The sequence below is a fragment of the Nyctibius grandis genome (genome assembly GCF_013368605.1).
Source record: "Nyctibius grandis isolate bNycGra1 chromosome W unlocalized genomic scaffold, bNycGra1.pri SUPER_W_unloc_1, whole genome shotgun sequence".
NCBI classification, from domain to species: domain Eukaryota; kingdom Metazoa; phylum Chordata; class Aves; order Nyctibiiformes; family Nyctibiidae; genus Nyctibius; species Nyctibius grandis.
In genome coordinates, this window is record NW_027167472.1 from 2102289 (window position 1) to 2127074 (window position 24786).

Here is a 24786-nt window from a genome sequence, read left to right on the forward strand (position 1 = left end):
CTGTCCTGGTTTCGTGGGGATGAAATCATAGAATCAATTTTCTGTTACATTTTGTTTTAGTTCATGGCCAGCAGTGGTATGGTGATCAAGGCCATTAGCAGTAAGCCAGGGCAGCTGACCCAGGCTGGCCCACAGGTGTATTCTATAACATTAACATCACATTCAATAAATGGAAAAGCTTGCGGGGGATGTGGGTGGGTTTCTCCCCTCATTCCTAGGGGGATTTGCCACCACTCTATGGGCTAAGTATAATTTTGTGTCTTTTGTATTAATATTGATTTTCTTATTTTATTAAATCTGTTTAAATTTCAACCCACAAGTCTCCCTCCTTTTCCCAATTCCTTTTCTCGGTTGGGGAGGGGAGATTGGGTGATAGAACAACTGATTGCTGTTTAGCCCTGGGTGTGGGCTTAACAGAGACAGTTGCTTGCCTAAACCCAAATCAATTGAATTGGGTAACAGGAGCCACTTTACTGCTGGGGTGGTCCAAGAGTGGGCATGGGATGAAGGAATACAGTGGGTTTTTCATACTCTAAATTACCCTCAGGCAAATGGTATTGGGGAACGCACTAATGGGCTCCTAAAACAAGCTGTAAGGCCTCACGATCTCGGATGGGTGCGACGGATATCTGACACAGTAACTAAAGTTAGCCATTGGGGAATTAATAGTTGCCCCTAACTCAGAGCATTTTGTCCCAAATCCCTGTCTATTCTACCTGGGAAAAGGGAGGACAAAGATCCAACAAACCCACTTCACTATCCCGGACAGCCTGCTTTGGTGGATTTACCCACTGTGGGACAGGTACCCCTGACCCTGTGTCCTGGTTTCATTGGGATTTGGTTTTAGTTTGTGGCCAGCCATGGTGATCAAGGCCCTCAGCAGTTAAATCCAGGGCAGCTGACCCTGGCTGGCCCACAGGTGTATTCTATATCATTGACATCAAGCTCACTATAAAAGAGAGAGATTAGTAGGAAGAGGGAGGTTTTTTTTTTTTTTCTGCTCTCCTTACCTCTTCTTCCTGTTGGTTGCTGTGATTCCTGGAGCAACTTGCCAGTGATTTGTGGATGAGTATATTTTTGTCTGTTTTGTGTTATTATTTATGTTGATTTCTTGATTTCATTAAATCTGGTTAACTTCAAGCTACAAGTCTCCCTCCTTTTCTCAATTCCCTTCCTCATTTGGGGAAGGGACATTGGGTGAGAGAAAAACTGCTATTGTTTAGCCCTGGGTGTGGGCTAAATGTGGACAGTTTATTTGGTGCCCAATGTAAATAGATCAGCTGAGAGAACCAAAGACTTTTGGTTTAAGAGTCTTGAAGGGTTGAAGCTTTCACAGATTTGGCCGTTTTTGGTAAGAGTCTTCATCATGTTGGTGTCAGTAGTAGGGCCGCTGGGTGGAATTCTCCGGGGTTTGGTTTTACAGTCACTTGTGGGATGGCTAATCAAACGTGTGGTTTTGCTGTTGTTTCTTACTGGTTTTGTGTGGTTTGTCACTTCTGGGCATGGACTTAAAGGCATCACTCTGCTATGTGGTTTGGCATTGGTTTATGGTATTATAAATTTGTTTGGAACTGTGCCCATTTCTGGTTTCTATGGAATGGGAAAGAGTGACCTGTATGTTCTTTTTCCCTTGAAGTGGATCTCACGGGCTTTTGAAAATTTTGAATACCCTTGGGATGTTTTGACCACCATGGTCAAATTGTTAGGCCTTTTGAATGTTGTTCAGTTTCTGCTCTCACCTCAACATTGGTATAAGGGCAGATATGTCACAGCTGCTGCTACCCCTGTAACAGACACCACAGCTGCCCCGGTACCCAAAACTGGAATCACAGATACTCAGACCCTGCCAGTCCCTACAGCAGGCACCCTGGCTACCCCAGAGGCTATTCAGATCTCTGCACTGGGCAGTACGATTGCTCAACTACAGGAAGCACTTGCTGTGATGACCCAGACTTTGGCAACAAGGACTGCAGCTAATCAGCCCCCAGTGATGGGTGATGCAGCTAACCTAGGGACTCAATCAGTGCAGGTCTCAGTTGCCCCTGTACAGAAGATGAAAACCACAAAAAAAGCAGGTCGTGATGGCCTACCAGGGACATCACAGGAGGCAGAGTCAGAAGTGACGACTCGATCCCTATCCCTGAGTGAGCTGCGAGACATATGTAGAGATTACAGCTGTCACGAAGGTGAGCAGCTTGCTACTTGGCTGCTCCACTGCTGGGATAATGGAGCTGATGGTTTTGAATTAGATGGTAGAGAAGTGGGTATTGATAGGGGTTTTGCAAGTGATGCAGAGCCCCTCACTCTCTGGCAGTGACTCCTGCAAAGTGTGAAGAACAGGTATCCTTTTCGGTATGATGTCATATATTACTGTCTTCGTTTAGCCTGCACCCAGGGGTAAACAATAGCAGTTTTTCTCTCACCCAATGTCCCTTCCCCAAATGAGGAAGGGAATTAGGAAAAAGAGAGGGAGACTCATGGGATGAACTTAACCAAATTTAATGAAATGAAGAAAATCAATATAAATGACAACACAAAACAGACAAAACTATACTCATCCACAAACCACTGGCAAGTTGCTCCAGGAATCACAATAATGAACAGAAAGAAGAGCAAGAAAAGCCCTCCACCTCTTTCTAGCAAACACTCTCTTTATAGTGAGCTTGATGTCAATGATATAGAATACACCTGTGGGCCAGCCAGGGTCAGCTGCCCTGGATTTGACTTCTAAGGGTCTTGATCACCATGTCTGGCCACAAACTGAAATCAAATCCCAGGGAAACCAGGACAACCACTTAGAGAGGAGTCAAGAATCTCAGGGAAATAGCCGTGTGGGAGCTGATTTTTGCTGACCTAGAGGACCCAGACACCACTAGATCCAGATGCACACAAAGTTACTGGATCCATGTGGCGCAAGTCGGTACAGACCGTGCCACCATCACATGGCAACTCATTAGAGTTATTTAGCTGGGCAGATGCTGATGCACCAACAGTGGGTGACATAGATAATCGGATGCAGCAATATGCAGACAATCTCGTTTCCTCCCCATGGGCCAGTGTCTCTGCTGTAGAAAAACTATCTAACGAATCCACAGAAATGCTTGGTAAGGTGTTGGAAAAATTGTCCCAGATGGAGAACAGACCCCGCTCCCCACCTGCACCCAAGAATGTCTCAGCTATCAGGAGACAGCGCCCCCCTGCAAGACCTACTCGTGAGAGACAATATACATCATGAGGTACCCTGAGGTTTTTCCTGCGCGACCATGGAGAAGACATGAGAAAATGGGATGGAAAACGTGAGCTGCTCAAACCAAGATGTCGATAATGAACACTATGTTCAGGATTAGAGGGGCCCTGCCTCCAGCCAGGTGGAGGATAGGGACAACCATGTGTTTTGGACTGTGTGGGTTTGATGGCCTGGCACATCAGAGATACAGCAGTATAAGGCTCTAGTGGACACTGGTGCACAATGCACCATAATACTGTCAAACTATAAAGGGACTGAATCAATTTGTATCTCTGTTGTGAGAGGGGCTCCCAAGAGCTGACTGTCTTGGAAGCTGAAGTGAGTCTGACTGGGACTGAGTGGCAGATGCACCCTATTGTGACTGGCCCAGATGCCCCATGCATTCTTGGTATAGATTACCTGAGGAGAGGGTATTTCAAAGACCCGAGGGGATACTGGTGGGCATTTGGTGTAGCTGCTGTGGAGATGGAAGAAATGAAACAGCTCTCTACCCTGCCTGGTCTATCAGAAGACCCTTCTATTGTGGGGCTGCTGAGGGTCAAGGAGCAAAAGGTGTCTATTGCTACTAGAATGGTCCACCGACGACAATATAGGACTAACAGAGACTCCCTGATCCCCACCCATGAGCTGATCCGTCAACTGGAGAGCCAAGGTGTGATCTGCAAAACGCGCTCCCCCTTCAACAGTCCCATAAGGCCAGTGCAAAAGTCCAGTGGGGAATGGAGACTAACTGTGGACTATAGCGGCCTGAATGAAGTCACACCACCGCTGAGTGCTGCTGTACCAGACATGTTACAACTCCATTATGAACTGGAGTCAAAGGCAGTGAAGTGGTATGCCATGACTGACATCGCTAATGTGTTTTTCTCCATTCCTTTGGCAGTGGAGTGTAGGAAACAGTTTGCCTTCACCTGAAGGGGCATTCAGTACACAGAGAATTGATTGCCCCAGGGGTGGAAACATAGCCCCACTGTTGGGGTCCGCTTGAGGAAGGAACTACAGCACACCAATATGGTGCTCTAGTAGCTTCTTTATTTTGGTTAACACACACTTTTATAACCTACATACTCTCTTATGTAACGGTCACACACTAAGCTATTGGCTACAAGTATTGTCCACAATCTGGCTGCGTGCCACTTCTACTGTTCTAATTGGATACTTACTATAAACTTAAGCAAGCCACATCCCTATGCTTTCTTGCTATCTCATGCTGTTACCTAACAGTGTACTGGTATGTTCTCTCTATAACTTTCCCACGGTCCAGGCCCCTACACCCCACCATTTGCCATGGACTGGTTCAGACTGCACTGGAGAAGGGTGGAGCTCCAGAACAACTGCAGTACGTTGATGACATCATTGTATGGGGTGATACAGAAGGGGAAGTTTTTGAGAAAGGGGAAAAAGTAATTCGAATCCTTCTAGAAGCTGGTTTTGCCATCAAATGCGCTAAGGTCAAGGGGCCTGCAAAAGAGATCCAGTTTTTAGGGATCAAGTGGCAAGATGGCCGCTGTCAGATCGCAATGGATGTAATCAACAAAATAACAGCCATGTCTCTGCCAACTAACAAAAAGGAGAGACAGGCCTTCCTGTGGGGTTCCCACGGGACAATGGTCACATACTGAACGAGCTATGTCCAGGCATGTCCGGGGGGTGGTAATGGGGTGGTAATGAACTAGCCAATTGTAATACAGAACAAGGGCCTTGGCTCTGAGACCAACAAGCTATGGGGGAAGTTGAGGACCTTGGCTATGAGAAAAATAAGATATGGGGAAGCTGAAAAATAAGAAAGAATGCAGCACCTGCAAGATATAACTTTTTAGCATAAGCCAATCAGAACTAATATAGAGGCGTGTGAACAAAGCATACTAACCAATCATAATAGAAATGACATGTATACAGAGTGTGTACAAAAATAGAATAGTATAAATGTACCCTCAATAGAATAGTATAAATGTACCCTCAGATACGTAAATAAACGAGATCTGCTTAACGATCGTATTGGTCTGCGTGCGGTGTCTCCGTGCCCTCTCGCGAACACTGACACCTTCCTAGGCGTAGTAGGCTTCTGCAGGATGCACAGTCCCCATTACAGTTAGATTGTGAGCCCTTTCTACGAAGTAACTCGGAAGAAGAATGACTTTAAATGGGGTCCTGAACAACAACAGGCTTTTGAGCAAATTAAATAAGAGATAATCCATGCAGTGGCCCTTAGACCAGTCCAGATGGGACCAGAAGTAAAGAATGTCCTCTACACTGCAGCTGGAGAGAACGGTCCTACCTGGAGGCTCTGGTAAAAGGCACCAGGGGAGACTTGAGGTCGACCCCTGGGGTTTTGGAGCTGGGGATACAGAGGATCAGAGGACCCTTATACTGCAACAGAAAAAGAGATACTGGCAGCCTATGAAGGAGTTTGAGCTGCCTCAGAAGTAATTGGCATTGAGGCACAGCTCCTCCTGGTGCCCCGATTGCCAATGTTGAACTGGATGTTTAAAGGAGAGACCCCCTCTACACATCATGCAACTGATGCTACATGGAATAAGTGGGTTTCATTGATTACTCGGCGGGCCTGAATAGGGAATCTTAATCGCCCAGGAATGAGAAGCATCATATCTTGTTCACCGCTGGATCTTGCCGCATTGTAGGCAATCAGCGAAAGTGGAAAGCTGCTGTGTGGAGTCCTACAACATGAGTGGCAGAAGCAGCTGAGGGAGATGGTGAGTTGAGTCAGTTTGCAGAAGTAAAAGCCATCCAGTTAGCTCTAGATAGTGCTGAGCAAGAAAAATGGCTAGTACTTTATCTGCACACTGACTTGTGGATGGTGGCAAATCCCCTGTGGGGATGGCTGAAGCACTGGAAGAAAAACAACTGGCAGCACAGAGGCAAACCCATCTGGGAAGCTGAATTATGGCAGGATATTGCTGCCCAATTAGAGAAGCTGGTTGTGAAGGTATGTCACGTAGATGCTCACGTACCCAAGAGCAGAGCCACTGAGGAACAACAAAACAACCAGCAGGTAGATCAAGCTGCTAAGATCAAAGTGGCTCAAGTAGATCTGGACTGGCAGCATAAAGGTGAACTATTTTTAACTTGGTGGGCCCATAACACATCAGGCCTTCAAGGCAGAGATGCTACATACAGATGGGCCCATGACCGAGGGGTGGATTTGACCATGGCCACCATCGCACATGTAATCCATGAATGAGAAACATGCGCTGCAATTAAACAAGCCAAATGCCTGAAACCCCTGTAGTATGGAGGACGATGGCTGAAATATAAGTATGGGGAGGCCTGGCAGATTGATTATATCTTGCTTCCATGCACCCGCCAAGGCAAGCGCTACGTGCTCATGATGGTGGAAGCAAGTACCAGCTGGTTGGAAACATACCCTGTGCCTCATGCCACCGCCCGTAACACTATTGTGAGCCTTGAAAAGTAGACTCTGTGGTGACGTGGCACTCTGGAAAGAATGGAGTCAGACAACAGGACTCGTTTCCGAAATAGCCTCATAGACACCTGGGCTAAAGAGCAGGGTATTGAATGGATATATCACATCCCCTACCACACACTAGCTGCCGGGAAAGTTGAACGATGTAGTGGACTGTTGAAAACTATCCTGAAAGCAATGGGTGATGGGACTTTCAAAAATTGGGATGAACACTTAGCAAAGGCGACCTGGTTAGTTAATACCAGGGGATCTATCAACTGGGCTGGTCCTGCTCAGTCTGAACTGTTGTGCAGTGTAGAGGGGGTAAAGTCCCTGTAGTTCATTCAAGAAATATGTTGGGGGAAAACCAGTTTGGATTACTCCTGCCTCAAGCAAAGGCAAAACCACTTGAGGAATTGCTTTTGCTCAAGGACCTGGGTGCACCTGGTGGATGATGCAGGAGGATGGGGAAGTTAAATGTGTACCCCAAGGAGATTTGATTTTGTGCGAGAATAGCCAAAAACTGTATGATGCTAAATGTGTCAGGTTCTGGATTAAGCTCCTATCTGCCCTTTTAGTAAATCTAGACATTAAATGCAGTCAGTCCTGAGAGGGACCTGCCCATTCAATTGCAGTCAGTCCATGTGGGACCCACCCAATTCAATTGCAGTCAGTCCATGTGGGACCCACCCAATTCAATTGCAGTCAGTCCACGTGGGACCCACCTGATTAATCACTCGGTATGCTTTACCTGCCTGCAGGTAAAGCACCTCCAAAATCCTGACCAAAAATAAAATAGATTCGTGATCCTTGAGTTCGGACAAAGCACAACTGAGGCACGGTATCAATAAACTTAACCTTGACTTTCTTAAGTCCAACAATGAGGCAACTTAGTGAACAAGGAAGGAAGAGGGGGGGAGAGAGAGAGAGAGAGAAGTAAAAGGAAGAGAGGAAAAGAGATAGGTTGAGAGGGAAAGGATAGTCACCACCCTGGATCCCGCGGCATCCCGTGGGTCCTCTGTTGATTCTCGGCAGTCGGGGGTGAAGCGCGCACATGGTGGGCAAAACGGCCTCTTTTATAGAGAATTTTTGCAGAGTCATGCTGACGTGGAGCCGCCAGTCACAGTTTGCACCACTCACAGGCCCAAGGGCGTGCCAGGTCCGGTTCCCGTGCTGTAGGATTGGCCCATTGCCAGGCTGTCACCCGATATCCTAGATGGGTCTCTCCGGAGGGGGTGGAGGGCTGCAGGGCAGAGACATCACTCACCCCTAGTCGGCGACTAACTTCTTGCCTCAGAAAATGTCGTCAAGGTCAGGTAGTCCTTTACCCCAGAAGATGGCGTCTGAGCACGTGGGATAGGACGGTTTCTGAGACAATGCCAAAAAAAAAAAGGGGACAAGGAACAGATCCCCACACCACCCCGTGGCTCAGAAATTGTCAATGTTGATGGTTCAATTCCAGGGAGTGTAGAAAGGTAAGGATAGAAAGATATAAGAGGTTAAAAGAAGGAAAAGGGAAGAGAAAAGCATACAAGGAAATAAAGATAAGTCCAATGACTTGCGATTGGTATCATTCTAATAAACAGAATGAGACACCTCCTCTTCTTTACAGAAGTCTAACAACAACATCATCAATAATGACAAACAACTTTTGATAAAATTATAGTACAGTTATAACATGTCGTAAACAAAATGAGAAAATAGTTATATAATGTAACCACATCTCCCTTATCATCAATTTTCAAGCAACAATTAGAGTCATTTAATTTTCCACAAACAACTCCTTCTTCTGCTAGCAGGTCATCGAGAACCAGCCAATGTTGATTGGTTCTCGAGCACTGCTGATTGGTTCATTGGGGTTCCAGGTTGCGGGTCCATAATACTCAATAATTCGTTGGGGATCATATAATTTGATTCCCAATTCTTAGCTGTCAATTTCCAGAAGTAAGAATGGTGGTCATATCCCGATATAACATACCCCGGTCCAATTTTTTTTTTTTTTGGTAGCATTTTGTATGCATGGTGCCCGCAAATCCAATAATGACCTTTCAGGGTTCACATCCCATTTGCGAGGGGACTTGGCCACGATCTGGCAGGGCGGTAGTCTTTTGACTCAGATGGCTCCCGGGCCAAAGGGGTCCCCTGTCATGTCACAGTTAATGCGATTCATTTCATTCCGGCACCATTTGCATTGCCATGCTCCTGCCCATTGTTTCCAAACACAGTTTGCACCTGATATTTCCCCAGAGTGAGTGTAATTAGTGGGGGACCAGAAAACCTTCTCCCACCGGGGATTGATTGTACCACCCCCCATTGTGGTTGGTTTTGAGGATATGTCCATGTGCAATTGCTAGTTCCCAAATATATATATCCCTCCCTTTTGGGTTTGACTAATACAATAGCGACCAGGAGCAGGGTATTGTATGGGCCAAGGTGAGGGTGATTCTTCTCACAATCCACTCGTGAGCGAGAGGAATGGAGATCCACAGCCAACTTTCCAGACCAAATGGTCCGCCACACACCCAGCAATTAGTAAGATTAAAAGCTTGAGCGATCGATTTTCCCAACAACAACTCATTTTCCCATGTTAAACCTGAAAACAAGGAAGCAAAGTTCTCGCCGGGCGTGCTTCGAACGATACAAACGAGACAACATACAACTGTCCAAAACAATTTTGCCAATGGTGATAAAGGCATACTGCAAAGATTATTAAAGCTCTACAACTTACAACTATACACACAATCAAAACTTCCATTAAACGTTACTTTCTTCTTCTTCTTCTCCGAACTTCTATCTTACAACCTGTAAATGAACAGAAAAAAGAAACTTCTCGGTCCTATTAGTGAAAGGACCAGATGAGGTTTTGGTTAACCATTGTCTGGTGGAATTGATTGGGGTCTTGGGAATGAGCTAAACCATTCTTTCAAGGCTTGGACTATGTTTTCCCCAGTGACAGGCCAGCCTTGAGCTTGTGCCTCACAGTAAAGATCTTAGGCTCCCGTATGTCTTCATCTGACATGCAACCACTCCAATAGTCCTTCCCAACTCTCTGTCACTGGTTCTTTTTGCAGGCGAGCCAAATGAGACAATTTGTCTGCCCCACCATTCCACCGACTAGCTGGATCATCACTGCTTTGATGAGAGGCTACCCAGCCTATGGCAAAATTCCCTTGTCTGGCAATCCTTAGAATATCTTGCCACTTTTCCTTTTGCCATACCCGTACCCGGTTTACTTCCCACCCCTTTTGCTCTGTCACGGTTTAAAGCTGGGCCAGCTATTAAACCTGAGGCAGATGCTCTCTGTTAACCCTCCCCCCCACCTGAAGGGAAAGGGAAAGGGAAAAGGGAGAGAGACTTCCGGGTTGGAAAGTTAAAACAGTTTTAATAAACTATAATAATGAAAAAGAGTGTAATAATAATATTGGAATAATCAAATATATACAAATATATACAAAACCAAGATCGAGCTCCCCCGATGTCGGCCACGTCACCACCGGCACTGCAGGGCAGGCTCCGGGAAGGCCCAGTCTGGGCCCCACGACGGTCGAGAGCTGGATTCAGGGATGCACGGATCGGGATCGGGGGCAGCAGGAAAACGGACAGAGTCCTCCTTGGACACTGACCAAAAGCTCAAGCCGCAGAAGCAGCCCGAAGCAGCAGAAACACCCAAACACAGCCGGAGCAGCAAGGGAAGGGGGCAGAAGAAGGGGGTGAGACCCTTGTGATCCCCCCGTTTTATACTGAGAATGACGTGTATGGGATGGAATACCCTCGTTGGTCAATTTTGGGTCACCTGCCCTGTCCGCTTCTCCCTGCAGGTGCGACCCCCCCTTTGGCTCTTCACTCGTAAGCAGTGAGGAATTTAGCAGTGACCTTGGTTTCTCTAAGACTAAGTACAGCAAGAGCCTTTCTGCATAACTGTCACGGTTTAAAGCTGGGCCAGTTATTAAACCTGTGGCAGATGCCCTCTGTTATCCCCCCTCCTCCCCCCAAAGGGAAAGGGAAAGGGAAAAGGGAGAGAGACTTCCGGGTTGGAAAGTTAAAACAGTTTTAATAAACTATAATAATGAAAAAGAGTATAATAATAATAATAGAAATAATCAAATATATACAAATATATATACAAAACCAAGATCGAGCTCCCCTGAAGTCAGCCACGTCACCACCGGCACTGCAGGGCAGGCTCCGGGAAGGCCCAGGCTGGGCCTAGCGATGGTCGAGAGCTGTATTCAGGGATGCACGGATCGGGATTGGGGGCAGCAGGAAAACAGACGGAGTCCTCCCTGGACACCGGCCATAGCAGAAAGTGCGAGACCCTCGTGATCCCCCCGCTTTATACCGAGAATGACGTGTGTGGGATGGAATACCCTCGTTGGTCAATTTTGGGTCACCTGCCCTGTCCGCTCCCCGCTGCAGCTGCAACCCCCCTTCGGCTCTTCACTTGTAAGCAGTGAGGAATTCAGCAGTGACCTTGGTTTCTCTAAGAATAAGTACAGCAAGAGCCTTACTGCACAACATCCCTACCGGTGCCTCAGCGATAACTACAAACTTCGGGCGTTATCAGTCCTGGAGGCAGACACTGTCTGCAAACATGCAGTTAGTTTCAGAAAGTGCAGTTACTTAGAAGAGACTTAGCTGAAAGCAAAAATCACTGAAAGGAAAATTGGCCTGGTTTAGGCCAAACCAGGACATTCCACCCCTTATTCCATACCATTCCTGTCATACTCAGATAACCACTACCTTTTCATTTTCAAATATGTACAGACATCACTAGTTTATGATTCATCTCTATACGAAAAGTTCATTAAGTTCATTTAGTTCAGGATTGTGGGTTTCCATCTGGTTAGCAGTCTCTCAGGGCAGGAGACATGGTTTGAGTTTTGTCACGGTTTGTGCCCATGGGTTGCAGGTTAAAGATGTCAGTCTCGAGGAGGTTACTGGACGCCACTTGATGAGGCTAGCTCCGGTTTCATCACCACTGCCTCAACCTGAAAAACACTTATTGAACACTGTTAGTATTATGCAGCAATTAACATCATGCAGTTCAGAATTAAGTATTCTCACCCAGAATCAGATCACCTTCAGGGACACATTGGACTTCACCATACTGCAGCATCACCCACCAAGTACATCCAGGTCCCTGAGCAAAAGCAATCCCATGAATGGGTTTACCTTTGCCCGTAGCAGGAAGAACCCAGACAGTTTTTCCCAATAGATTCCTTTCATGCACCACAGGGACTTTATCCCCTTCTACTGTATGTAAAAGGTCTGACTGAGCAGGGCCAGCTCGATTGATAGATCCCCTGGTGTTAACTAACCAGGTAGCTTGTGCCAAATGCTTATCCCAGTTTTTAAAGGTTCCACCCCCCATTGCTTTCAGGATAGTTTTTAACAGCCCATTATACCGTTCAATTTTCCCAGATGCTGGTGCATGATAGGGGCTATGATATACCCATTCGATGCCATGCTCTTTGGCCCAGTTGTCTATGAGACTGTTTTTGAAATGAGTCCCATTGTCTGACTCAATTCTCTCTGGCGTGCCGTGTCGCCACAAGATTTGCTTTTCAAGGCCCAGAATAGTGTTCCAGGCAGTGGCATGGGGCACAGGATATGTTTCCAGCCATCCAGTGGTTCCCTCCACCATGGTAAGCACATAACGTTTACCCTGGTGGGTTTGAGGGAGTGTGATATAGTCAATCTGCCAGGCCTCCTCATATTTATATTTCAACCACCGCCCCCCCATACCACAAAGGTTTTAACCGTTTGGCTTGCCTAACTGCGGCGCATGTTTCACAGTCGTGGATAACCTGTGCAATAGAGTCCATGGTTAAGTCCACCCCTCGGTCATGAGTCCATCTGTATGTTGCATCTCTCCCTTGATGACCTGAAGTGTCATGAGCCCACTGAGCTAAAAAAAGTTCACCTTTATGTTCCCAGTCCAAGTCTATTTGGAACACTTTAGCAGCCTGATCCGCTTGTTGGTTGTTTTCGATGTTCCTCAGTTGCCCGACTTTTAGGTACGTGACCATCTACATGACGTACCTTCACGACTAGTTTCTCTAGCCGAGCAGCAATATCTTGCCACAATTCAGCAGCCCAAATAGGTTTCCCTTTGCGCTGCCAGTTGCTTCGCTTCCACTGCTTTAAACACCCCCACAAGGCATTTGCTACCATCCATGAGTCAGTGCAGAGATACAGCCTTGGCCACTTTTCGCGTTCAGCAATATCTAAAGCCAGCTGGATGGCTTTTACCTCTGCGAATTGACTCGATGCACCTTGTCCTTCTGTGGCTTCTGTGGCTCGTCATATAGGACTCCATACAGAAGCTTTCCACTTCCGATGCTTTCCTACAAGACGGCAGGATCCATCGGTGAACAGGGCATACCACTTCTCATCCTCTGGTAGTTCATCATATGGTGGGGCTTCTTCAGCACGTGTCACCCCCTTTTCTGGTGGCATTCCGAAGTCTTTGCCTTCTGGCCAGTCCATGATCACTTCTAAGATTCCTGGGCAATTAGGGTTTCCTATTCGAGCCCGCTGTGTAATTAATGCAATCCATTTACTCCAAGTAGCATCAGTTGCATGATGGGTAGTGGGAACCTTACCCTTGAACATCCAGCCTAGTACTGGTAATCGGGGTGCCAGGAGAAGCTGTGCTTCAGTGCCGATTACCTCTGAAGCAGCTCTAACTCCTTCATGTTCTGCCAGTGTTTCTTTTTCAGTTGGGGTGTAATTGGCCTCAGAGCCCTTGTATCCTCGACTCCAAAATCCTAGGGGTCGACCTCGAGTCTCCCCTGGTACTCTCTGCCAGAGGCTCCAGGTAGGACCATTGTCCCCGTCTGCGGTGTAGAGCACTTTTTTAACATCTTGTCCCGTACGGACTTGTTCAAGGGCCACTGCATGCACAATCTCTTCTTTAATCTGTTCAAAAGCCTGTCGTTGTTCAGGGTCCCACTGAAAATCATTCTTCTTTCTGGTCACTTGATAAAGAGGGCGTACAATCTGGCTGTAATCTGGAATATGCATTCTCCAGAAACCCACAATGCCTAAGAAGGCTTATGTTTCTTTTTTTTCTGTTGGTGGGGACATAGCTGTTATTTTGTTGATCACCTCTATCGGGATCTGGCGACGCCCATCTTGCCATTTAATCCCTAAAAACTGGATCTCCCAGGCAGGTCCCTTGACCTTGCCTCTTTTTATGGCAAAACCAGCTTTCAGAAGAATTTGGATGATTTTCTCCCCTTTGTCAAAAACTTCTGCTGCTGTATCACCCCATACAATGATGTCATCAATGTGTTGCAAGTGTTCTGGAGCTCCACCCTTTTCCAGTGCAGTCTGGATCAGTCCATGGCAAATAGTAGGACTGTGTTTCCACCCCTGGGGCAGTCGATTCCAGGTGTACTGGATACCTCTCCAGGTAAAAGCAAACTGTGGCCTGCACTTAGATGCCAAAGGAATAGAGAAAAACGCGTTAGCAATGTCTATGGTGGCGTACCACTTGGCTGCCTTTGACTCCAGTTCATATTGAAGTTCTAGCATGTCTGGCACAGCAGCACTCAGCGGTGGCGTAACTTCATTTAGGCCATGATAGTCCACAGTTAATCTCCATTCTTTATTAGACTTTTGCACTGGCCATATAGGACTATTAAAGGGTGAGCAAGTCTTGATAATCGCTCCTTGATTTTCTAATTGTCTAATCAGTTTATGAATGGGGATCAGGGATTCTCGATTGATGCGATATTGTCGTCGGTGCACCATGGCAGTAGCAATTGGCACCTGTTGTTCTTCAACCTTCAGCAACCCCACAACAGAAGGATCCTCTGAGAGGCCAGGCAAGGTAGACAGCTGTTTAATGTCCTCCGTCTCTACAGCTGCTATACCAAAGGCCCATCTATACCCTTTTGGGTCCTTAAAATACCCTCTCTTAAGGTAGTCTATGCCAAGGATGCACGGAGCATCTGGGCCAGTCACAATGGGGTGCTTTTTCCATTCATTCCTAGTTAGGCTCACTTCGGCCTCCAATACAGATAACACTTGAGATCCCCCTGTTACTCCCGAAATACTGATAGATTCTGTCCCTTTATGATCCAATGGCATTAGGGTGCACTGTGCACCAGTGTCTACCAGGGCTCGATACCTTTGTGGTTCTAATGTGCCAGGCCATCGAATCCACACAGTCCAATAAACTCGGTTGTCCCTCTCCTCCACCTGGCTGGAGGCAGGGCCCCACTAATTAAAGAATGGATTCGTGCTGCTCACGGGGATTGGACCTTCATTTCCCCTATTCACATTTGGGAAATAGGGTCTGAGGCCCATCTGCCCTGACTGGAGTCCTGCTCACTGGTAACTGGAGCAGCCATCCTCCTAGGAAAATTCTCTCTGGTATTTCTTTTAGCTTGCAACTCACGTATTTGTGCCTGTAGGGTACTGGTAGGTTGTCCATGCCATCTGCTCATGTCCTCCCCATAATCACGCAGGGCAAACCACAGGATACCTCGTGATGTGTTCCATTTCCTTTGAGCCGGTCCTGTAGGAAGGTGTTTTCTCTTAACGGCTGCAATGCGGGCCTGTGTAGGTAGAGAGTCAGGTTTATACTCTATCCTGGTCAGTGTAACAGTTGTTTAAACGAGTCTTTGTTTTCCTTCGTCAGTTTTTCCTCAGCCGAGAAGCGGGCCTGCAGTGGGGAAGAAATATTATCTTCATGCTGTCGCATACAGTTAGCCATTTTACCCACACTAGGTCGTGCCGTAGCATCTTTTCCCCATACTAATATTGACAATGTATGGCTACATGTCAGTGGAGCACTCTTCACAACCTTCCGGAACATGGATCGGTTGCATTCCACTTCATCAGGATCTACAGGATCTACAATTTCCCGTGGGTGTCTATAAATGATCTCTTGCACAGCTAGTTCTCTAAGGTAGTTAATACCTTTTTCTATAGTGGTCCATTTGCTTAGGTGGCTCATAACATCATCTTTATAGGGATACCTGCTCTTTACAGCTGACAAGAGTCGCCTCCAGAGACTGATAGTGTTAGACCTTCTTGCGAGCGCCTTATCATCGATACCACCATCTCTGGACAGGGATCCCAACTGTCTGGCTTCTCTACCATCCAAGTCCATGCTATCTGCCCCATTATCCCAGCATCGGAGCAACCAGGTAATAATTGGCTCACCGTCATAACGGCTGAAGTCTTTCCTTATATTTCTCAGGTCCTTCAGGGATAAGGAGTGGTAGGTTACCTCTACGTCCGAGTCCTCCTCCCGTAACAGTTCTGCTTTAGAAGGATCTTTCTTGTGTGATGGGTCTTCTTTAAAAAGACGATCAAGGATACCCCCATCTGTGTTAGGCCCTGACTTTACCTGAGAAGGGCCCTCACCTGGGTCATGTGATGGCTCTGCCTTAGAAGGCTCTGAGTCATCATCCTTCACTTCACAAGCTGATTTCTTTTGGTGTTTCTTCCTGGTTACAGGGGCGGTTGGTACCGATCGGGTAGATGCCGGGGTTTGAGGGGATTTAGTGGCTGTAGCGGCAGCATAACACCTACAGCTGTCCCTGCACCGACATTTATTCTTATACCACATCAGAAACTGAAACACATTCAGGACACCCGGAAATAAAAACATGCCCCATCCGAATTTCACAGAATCTAGTGGAATCATCTTGGCAAAAAAGGAGAAGGTACTATCAGAATCAGCTAAAGGACGCCCAGAGTGCGCAGCTAACGATTCGCGATTAAAGCTGCCCATCATTGTGTCAAAGAGATAAGAGATCGGAATAATACCTGCCCAGTTTATCACGACATAAATCAGTATCAAAACCTAAACCAGAGTGATACATTTCAACCAGCGCCCACTGCTAACCCACATGTAAACACTAACAAACAGCGCATACGGCAAGTAAGGTATGATTACACTTAACTCTGAAAAAAGCTCTATAAAGAGACGAGATGACACAGCGTTCAAAAATGACATTACCATCTTAGCTATCTGTTTTAATTTCCAACCCCTCGTAAATCTCAAAGGAAGTAATCTGATACTCTCTAGGCTGAGCTCTCCTGGTCTCCTCCCACTGGAGCTGGGATTCGACTTATCAGAGCAACCTATCGGAGCTTCTCTAGAGCCCCACATTGGGTGCCACTAAATCTGTCACCGTTTAAAGCTGGGCCGGCTATTAAACCTGTGGCAGACGCTCTCTGTTAACCCTCCCCCCGCCCGAAAGGAAAGGGAAAGGGAAAAGGGAGAGAGACTTATGGGTTGGAAAGTTAAAACAGTTTTAATAAACTATAATAATGAAAGAAAAGTATAATAATAATAATAGAAATAATCAAATATATACAAATATATATACAAAACCAAAATCGAGTTCCCCCTATGTCGGCCACATCACCACTGGCACTGCAGGGCAGGCTCCGGGAAGGCCCAGGCTGGGCCTAGCGACGGTCGAGAACTGGATTCAGGAATGCACGGATCGGGATCGGGGGCAGCAAAAAAATGGACAGGGTCCTTCTTGAATACTGGCCAAGGGCTCAAGCCGCAGAAGGAGCCCGAAGCAGCAGAAGCACCCAAAACCAGCAGGCGGGGCCCTCGTGATCCCCCCACTTTATACTGAGAATGATGAGTATGGGATGGAATACCTTCGTTGGTCAATTTTGGGTCACCTGCCCTGTCCACTCCTCCCTGCAGGTGCGAAACCCCCTTCGGCTCTTCACTCGTAAGCAGTGAGGAATTCAGCAGTGACCTTGGTTTCTCTAAGAATAAGTACAGCAAGAGCCTTTCTGCATAACATCCCTACCAGTGCCTCAGTGATAACTACAAACTTTGAGCGTTATCAGTCCTAGAAGCAGATACTCTCTGCAAAACATGCAGGGAAATAGTACCTTCCCCTTTTCTGCCAAGCTGATTCCACTAGATTTTGCGAAATTCGGATGGGGCTGTCGAGGTGGCATTTTTTTATTTTCGGTTGTCCTGAATGTGTTTCTGATGTGGGATAAGATTAAATGTCGGTGCAGGGACAGGTGTAGGTGTTATGCAGCGCGTGCTGCCGCTACAGCTAATAAATCCACTCAAACCCCGGCAGCTCGCACTGCAGCTGCTACAACCCCCAAGACAGCAGCTGCATCTACTCAAACCTCGGCAGCCTACATCACAGCCGCTGCATGCCCCAAGATGGCCACTGCAGCTACTAAGACTACACTTAAGGTGGCCACTGCAGCTACTCAAATTACACCCAACATGGCCACTGCAGCTACAAAGGCTACATCCAAGATGGCCACTGCAGCTACTCAGACTCTAGCGATTCTCAGCACTCCCACGACAGCCACTGCATCTACTCAAACCCCAGCATCTACCGAATCTGTACCAACCGCCCCTGTAACCAGGAAGAAATACCAGAAGAAATCATCTCGTGAAGAGAAGGATGAAGACTCAGAGGCTTCTAAGGCAGAGCCATCACATGACCCAGGTGAGGGCCCTTCTCAGGCAGAGTCAGGGCCTGACACAGATGGGGGTTTCCTTGATCGTCTTTTTAAAGCAGACCCATCACACAAGAAAGATCCTTCTAAAGTAGAACTATCACAGGAGGAGGACTCGGACGTAAAGGTAACCTACCACTCCTTATCCCTGAAGGACCTGAGAAATATAAGGAAAGACTTCAGCCGTTATGAGGGTGAGCCAATTATTACCTGGTTGCTCCGATGCTGGGATAATGGGGCAGATAGCATGGACTTGGATGGTAGAGAAGCCAGACAGTTGGGATCCCTGTCCAGAGATGGTGGTATTGATGATAAGGCGCTCGCAAGAAGGTCTAACACTATCAGTCTCTGGAGGCGACTCTTGTCAGCTGTAAAGAGCAGGTATCCCTATAAAGATGATGTTATGAGCCACCTAAGCAAATGGACCACTATAGAAAAAGGTATTAACTACCTTAGAGAACTAGCTGTGCAAGAGATCATTTATAGACACCCACGGGAAATTGTAGATCCTGTAGATCCTGATGAAGTGGAATGCAACCGATCCATGTTCCGGAAGGTTGTGAAGAGTGCTCCACTGACATGTAGCCATACATTGTCAATATTAGTATGGGGAAAAGATGCTACGGCACGACCTAGTGTGGGTAAAATGGCTAACTGTATGCGACAGCATGAAGATAGTATTTCTTCCCCACTGTAGGCCCGCTTCTCGGCTGAGGAAAAACTGACGAAGGAAAACAAAGACTCGTTTAAACAACTGTTACACTGACCAGGATAGAGTATAAACCTGACTCTCTACCTACACAGGCCCGCGTTGCAGCCGTTAGGAGAAAACGCCTTCCTACAGGACCGGCTCAAAGGAAATGGAACACATCACGAGGTATCCTGCGGTTTGCCCTGTGTGGTTATGGGGAGGACATGAGCAGATGGCACGGACAACCTACCAGTACCCTACAGGCACGAGTACGTGAGTTGCAAGCTAAAAGAAATACCAGAGAGAATTTTCCTAGGAGGATGGCTGCTCCAGTTACCAGTGAGCAGGACTCCAGTCAGGGCAGATGGGCCTCAGACCCTATTTCCCAAATGTGAATAGGGGAAATGAAGGTCCAATCCCCGTGAGCAGCACGAATCCATTCTTTAATTAGTGGGGCCCTGCCTCCAGCCAGGTGGAGGAGAGGGACAACCGAGTTTATTGGACTGTGTGGATTCGATGGCCTGGCACATTAGAACCACAAAGGTATCGAGCCCTGGTAGACACTGGTGCACAGTGCACCCTAATGCCATTGGATCATAAAGGGACAGAATCTATCAGTATTTCGGGAGTAACAGGGGGATCTCAAGTGTTACCTGTATTGGAGGCCGAAGTGAGCCTAACTAAAAATGAATGGAAAAAGCACCCCATTGTGACTGGCCCAGATGCTCCGTGCATCCTTGGCATAGACTACCTTAAGAGAGGGTATTTTAAGGACCCAAAAGGGTATAGATGGGCCTTTGGTATAGCAGCTGTAGAGACGGAGGACATTAAACAGCTGTCTACCTTGCCTGGCCTCTCAGAGGATCCTTCTGTTGTGGGGTTGCTGAAGGTTGAAGAACAACAGGTGCCAATTGCTACTGCCATGGTGCACCGACGACAATATCGCATCAATCGAGAATCCCTGATCCCCATTCATAAACTGATTAGACAATTAGAAAATCAAGGAGTGATTAGCAAGACTCGCTCACCCTTTAATAGTCCTATATGGCCAGTGCAAAAGTCTAATAAAGAATGGAGATTAACTGTGGACTATCATGGCCTAAATGAAGTTACGCCACCGCTGAGTGCTGCTGTGCCAGACATGCTAGAACTTCAATATGAACTGGAGTCAAAGGCAGCCAAGTGGTACGCCACCATAGACATTGCTAACGCGTTTTTCTCTATTCCTTTGGCATCTAAGTGCAGGCCACAGTTTGCTTTTACCTGGAGAGGTATCCAGTACACCTGGAATCGACTGCCCCAGGGGTGGAAACACAGTCCTACTATTTGCCATGGACTGATCCAGACTGCACTGGAAAAGGGTGGAGCTCCAGAACACTTGCAACACATTGATGACATCATTGTATGGGGTGATACAGCAGCAGAAGTTTTTGACAAAGGGGAGAAAATTATCCAAATTCTTCTGAAAGCTGGTTTTGCCATAAAAAGAGGCAAGATCAAGGGACCTGCCTAGGAGATCCAGTTTTTAGGGATTAAATGGCAAGATGGGCGTCGCCAGATCCCGATAGAGGTGATCAACAAAATAACAGCTATGTCCCCACCAACAGACAAAAAGGAGACACAAGCCTTCTTAGGCATTGTGGGTTTCTGGAGAATGCATATTCCAGATTACAGCCAGATTGTACGCCCTCTTTATCAAGTGACCAGAAAGAAGAATGATTTTCAGTGGGGCCCTGAACAACGACAGGCTTTTGAACAGATTAAACAAGAGATTGTGCATGCAGTAGCCCTTGGACCAGTCCGTACGGGACAAGATGTTAAAAATGTGCTCTACACCGCAGACGGGGACAATGGTCCTATCTGGAGCCTCTGGCAGAGAGTACCAGGGGAGACTCGAGGTCGACCCCTAGGATTTTGGAGTCGAGGATACAAGGGCTCCGAGGCCAATTACACCCCAACTGAAAAAGAAACACTGGCAGCACATGAAGGAGTTAGAGCTGCTTCAGAGGTAATCGGCACTGAAGCACAGCTTCTCCTGGCACCCCGATTACCAGTACTAGGCTGGATGTTCAAGGGTAAGATTCTTACTACCCATCATGCAACTGATGCTACTTGGAGTAAATGGATTGCATTAATCACACAGTGGGCTCGAATAGGAAACCCTAATTGCCCAGGAATCTTAGAAGTGATCATGGACTGGCCAGAAGGCAAAGACTTCGGAATGCCACCAGAAAAGGGGGTGACACGTGCTGAAGAAGCCCCACCGTATAATGAACTACCAGAGGATGAGAAGCAGTATGCCCTGTTCACCGATGGATCCTGCCGTCTTGTAGGAAAGCATCGGAAGTGGAAAGCTTCTGTATGGAGTCCTATATGACGAGCCACAGAAGCCACAGAAGGACAAGGTGCATCGAGTCAATTCGCAGAGGTAAAAGCCATCCAGCTGGCTTTAGATATTGCTGAACGAGAAAAGTGGCCAAGGCTGCATCTCTCTACTGACTCATGGAGGGTAGCAAATGCCTTGTGGGGGTGGTTAAAGCAGTGGAAGCGAAGCAACTGGCAGCGCAAAGGGAAACCTATTTGGGCTGCTGAATTGTGGCAAGATATTGCTGCTCGGCTAGAGAAACTAGTCGTGAAGGTACATCATGTAGATGCTCACGTACCTAAAAGTCGGGCAACTGAGGAACATCGAAACAACCAACAAGCGGATCAGGCTGCTAAAGTGTTCCAAATAGATTTGGACTGGGAACATAAAGGTGAACTTTTTTTAGCTCAGTGGGCTCATGACACTTCAGGTCATCAAGGGAGAGATGCAACATACAGATGGGCTCATGACCGAGGGGTGGACTTAACCATGGACTCTATTGCACAGGTAATCCATGATTGTGAAACATGCGCCGCAATTAAACAAGCCAAACGGTTAAAACCTTTGTGGTATGGGGGGGCGGTGGTTGAAGTATAAATATGAGGAGGCCTGGCAGATTGACTATATCACACTCCCTCAAACCCACCAGGGTAAACGTTATGTGCTTACCATGGTGGAGGGAACCACCGGATGGCTGGAAACATATCCTGTGCCCCATGCCACTGCCTGGAACACTATTCTGGGCCTTGAAAAGCAAATCTTGTGGCGACACAGCAGGGCAGAGGTAGGCTCAAGGTGGGCTCTGACTCTCTGAACATGGTGGGGAGGGAACCTGTGCATCGGGTCTTGTTTACCTGCCAGCGTGGTGGGAAGGCTGTTTCCCTTGTCTTCCCTGCTTCTGACTGTTGTTCGTTCTTTTGGTTGCACTGTTGAGATACACTGTTTATGGTATATAAAGCATGGAAAGTGATTTTGCTGTAATGGTACTCTGGAAAAATCCCATGAGGTTGTGACCACTGGGATTCTGTTGTGATCCAGCTGTTGTCCTTTTATAACATAAATATTTCTATTTGCTAATAATATATATAGTGAAAGAAATGCATACGTACGGGCACACATATGTGAATGCGATTCCAAATGATTACAGGGTTAATAATCTGTGTGAATATATATGAATCTGTTTGAAAAGAAGTTGTATGAACTCTCTGTATGAACAGGGAATCTGTTTTATGTCTTACAAAATGCAGTGATTCTTCTAGCGGTAGAAGGTGGGATATTTATTATTTCAAATGAGTTCTTAAAAATATAGGGCAGAAATAAAAATGAGAGCAAAAAGTACTTTCAGAGGGTTTGTACAGATTGCAATGTTTATTCTTTTCATGTTCATAGTATAGACAGTCTTCCACTTCTGTCCTCTTTATCCTTTTGTTACATGTAGAACTGTTTTCTGAGTAGAGCTGAACAACAGGATTTTAATTTATCAATTGATATTTCAAGAAAAAAAATCATGCTTTATTATTTATGAAATGTGAAGAGCAATGAAATTCACTGGATTTTTAAATGAAATTATAGCTCGCTCTAGTGATCTCAGAGCCCGTCTTATAACCTCAGCTGTATAAGTACATATAAAAGCTCTGTCAGGATATAATCATGTGGCATTACAAGAGTTAAAACGGAGCTCAGATGGAAAGCACTGAGGAGTTGATTGCCCAGGTGGGAGGATGACCTTGGGAGCAGCGGCAGCAGCGGCGGCGACTGAGGTGAGTGAGGGGCGAGATCGGGCTGTACCGGGTGGTTTCCGTGCTCTGGGCCACCGGAGCAGCAGCGCCGAGTCGCGTCTTTGCCTGGAAGTTCCCGGCAATGAATCAGGAGAGGAGGGGGTGTAGCACCACCCCCTGTGATCGGGAGATAAGAAGCCTCTGGGAGGACAGGGACTAGTCCCTGCCCAGAGGGTACAGGGGGAGTCAGCAATGACTGTGTGAGTCAGCAGTGATTGTGTGAGTCCAGGGGCGGGGAGGCCACAGCCGTTTGCAGCTCTTTGGGCAGGGCGCTGACTCTCTCCCAGTGCACAAGGTGAGGAAGGCGCCAAGGAGCTGTGAACCTTCTGCTGTCAGTCGGCAGCAGCGACAGTGACTGAGGTGAGTGTGGGGCGAGGGCGAGATCGGGCTGTACCGGGCGGGTTCCATACTCAGGGCCACCGGAGCAGCAGTCCCGAGTCCCGTACCAGGAGAGGAGGGGGCGTAGCCAGACGCACCATGGGAGATTTGAAGGGCCCCCTGGGGAGCGCGAGCGACCCAGAGCGTGGCGAACAGGAGCGCGCAAACAGGGGCATGGCAGTTTGCCCGGCGAACAGGAGCGCGCAAACAGGGGCATGGCAGTTTGCCCGGCAGTTCGCGAAGGCAGGGCGAGCAGAGTAGGCGGGCAGGAAGGTATGGTTTCCACTCGGCGGGGCCCTAAGTCCCTTGCGGGTGCCAGAAAAGACATGGCAACCCAAACGGACCTGCTGCGGAAGCATGCGGAGGTGCAGGTGTCAGGCTGCAGGGAGTGCCAGAGCCTGGCCCTGACACTTGAGGGTAACGGAGACCTCACCTGTGTGAGGTGCGAACAGGTCGATGACCTGATCTCCTTGGTGGCCCAACTCAAGGAGGAGGTGGAAAGGTTAAGGAGCACAGGAGCATCCCAGGAAGAGGTTGGCGGGCAGTGCTGTTCCCCGCCTGTCCTGGGGAAAACGGACGGGCCTAATGCTCCCCGGGTAGTGGAGGATCCTCTTCCTCCTCCACAAGGAGCAGGAGGAGACCTAGGGGATGGGGGGGAATGGAGGCAGGTCCCTGCTCGGGGTGGCAGGCGAATCCCATCCCGACCTTCCTCCCCTCCCCACGTCCCCCTGCAGAATAGGTATGAGGTGCTGGAGCCTGAGCGTCTTCCTGAGTGTCAGGAAGACACGAATCTAGGTGAAAGACCTTCTACGGGGCTATGTAAACAGAAGCAACCAACTAGGATGGTTGCAACCAGCTCCAAAAAGGAGAAAAGAAAAGTAATTGTTGTAGGTGACTCCCTGCTAAGGGGAACGGAGGGCCCCATATGCAGGCCAGACCCGACTCACAGGGAAGTCTGCTACCTCCCTGGGGCTCGGGTAAGGGATGTTGCCAGAAGGATTCCTGATCTGGTGAGGCCCTCTGACTACTACCCACTATTAGTATTCCAGGTGGGTAGGGATGAGATTGAAGAGAGAAGTGCCAGGTCTATCAAAAGGGACTTCAGGGCCCTGGGGCGTTTGGTAAAGGGGGTAGGTGCACAGGTTATATTCTCCTCAATTCCTTCGGTGTTTGGTGAAAATAGGGAAAAGACTATGAAAGTACAACAGATTAATACATGGCTAAGAGACTGGTGCCGTAGGTGGGATTTTGGGTTCTTTGACCACGGGGTGGCTTTCATGGCACTGGGCCTGCTTATGCCGGATGGGGAACAGCTGAATCAGAAGGGGAAAAGGGTTATGGCCCAGAAGTTGGCAGGGCTGATCAAGAGGTCTTTAAACTAGGTTCGATGGGGGAGGGGGATAAGACCAGGGCAGCCACAAATAAACC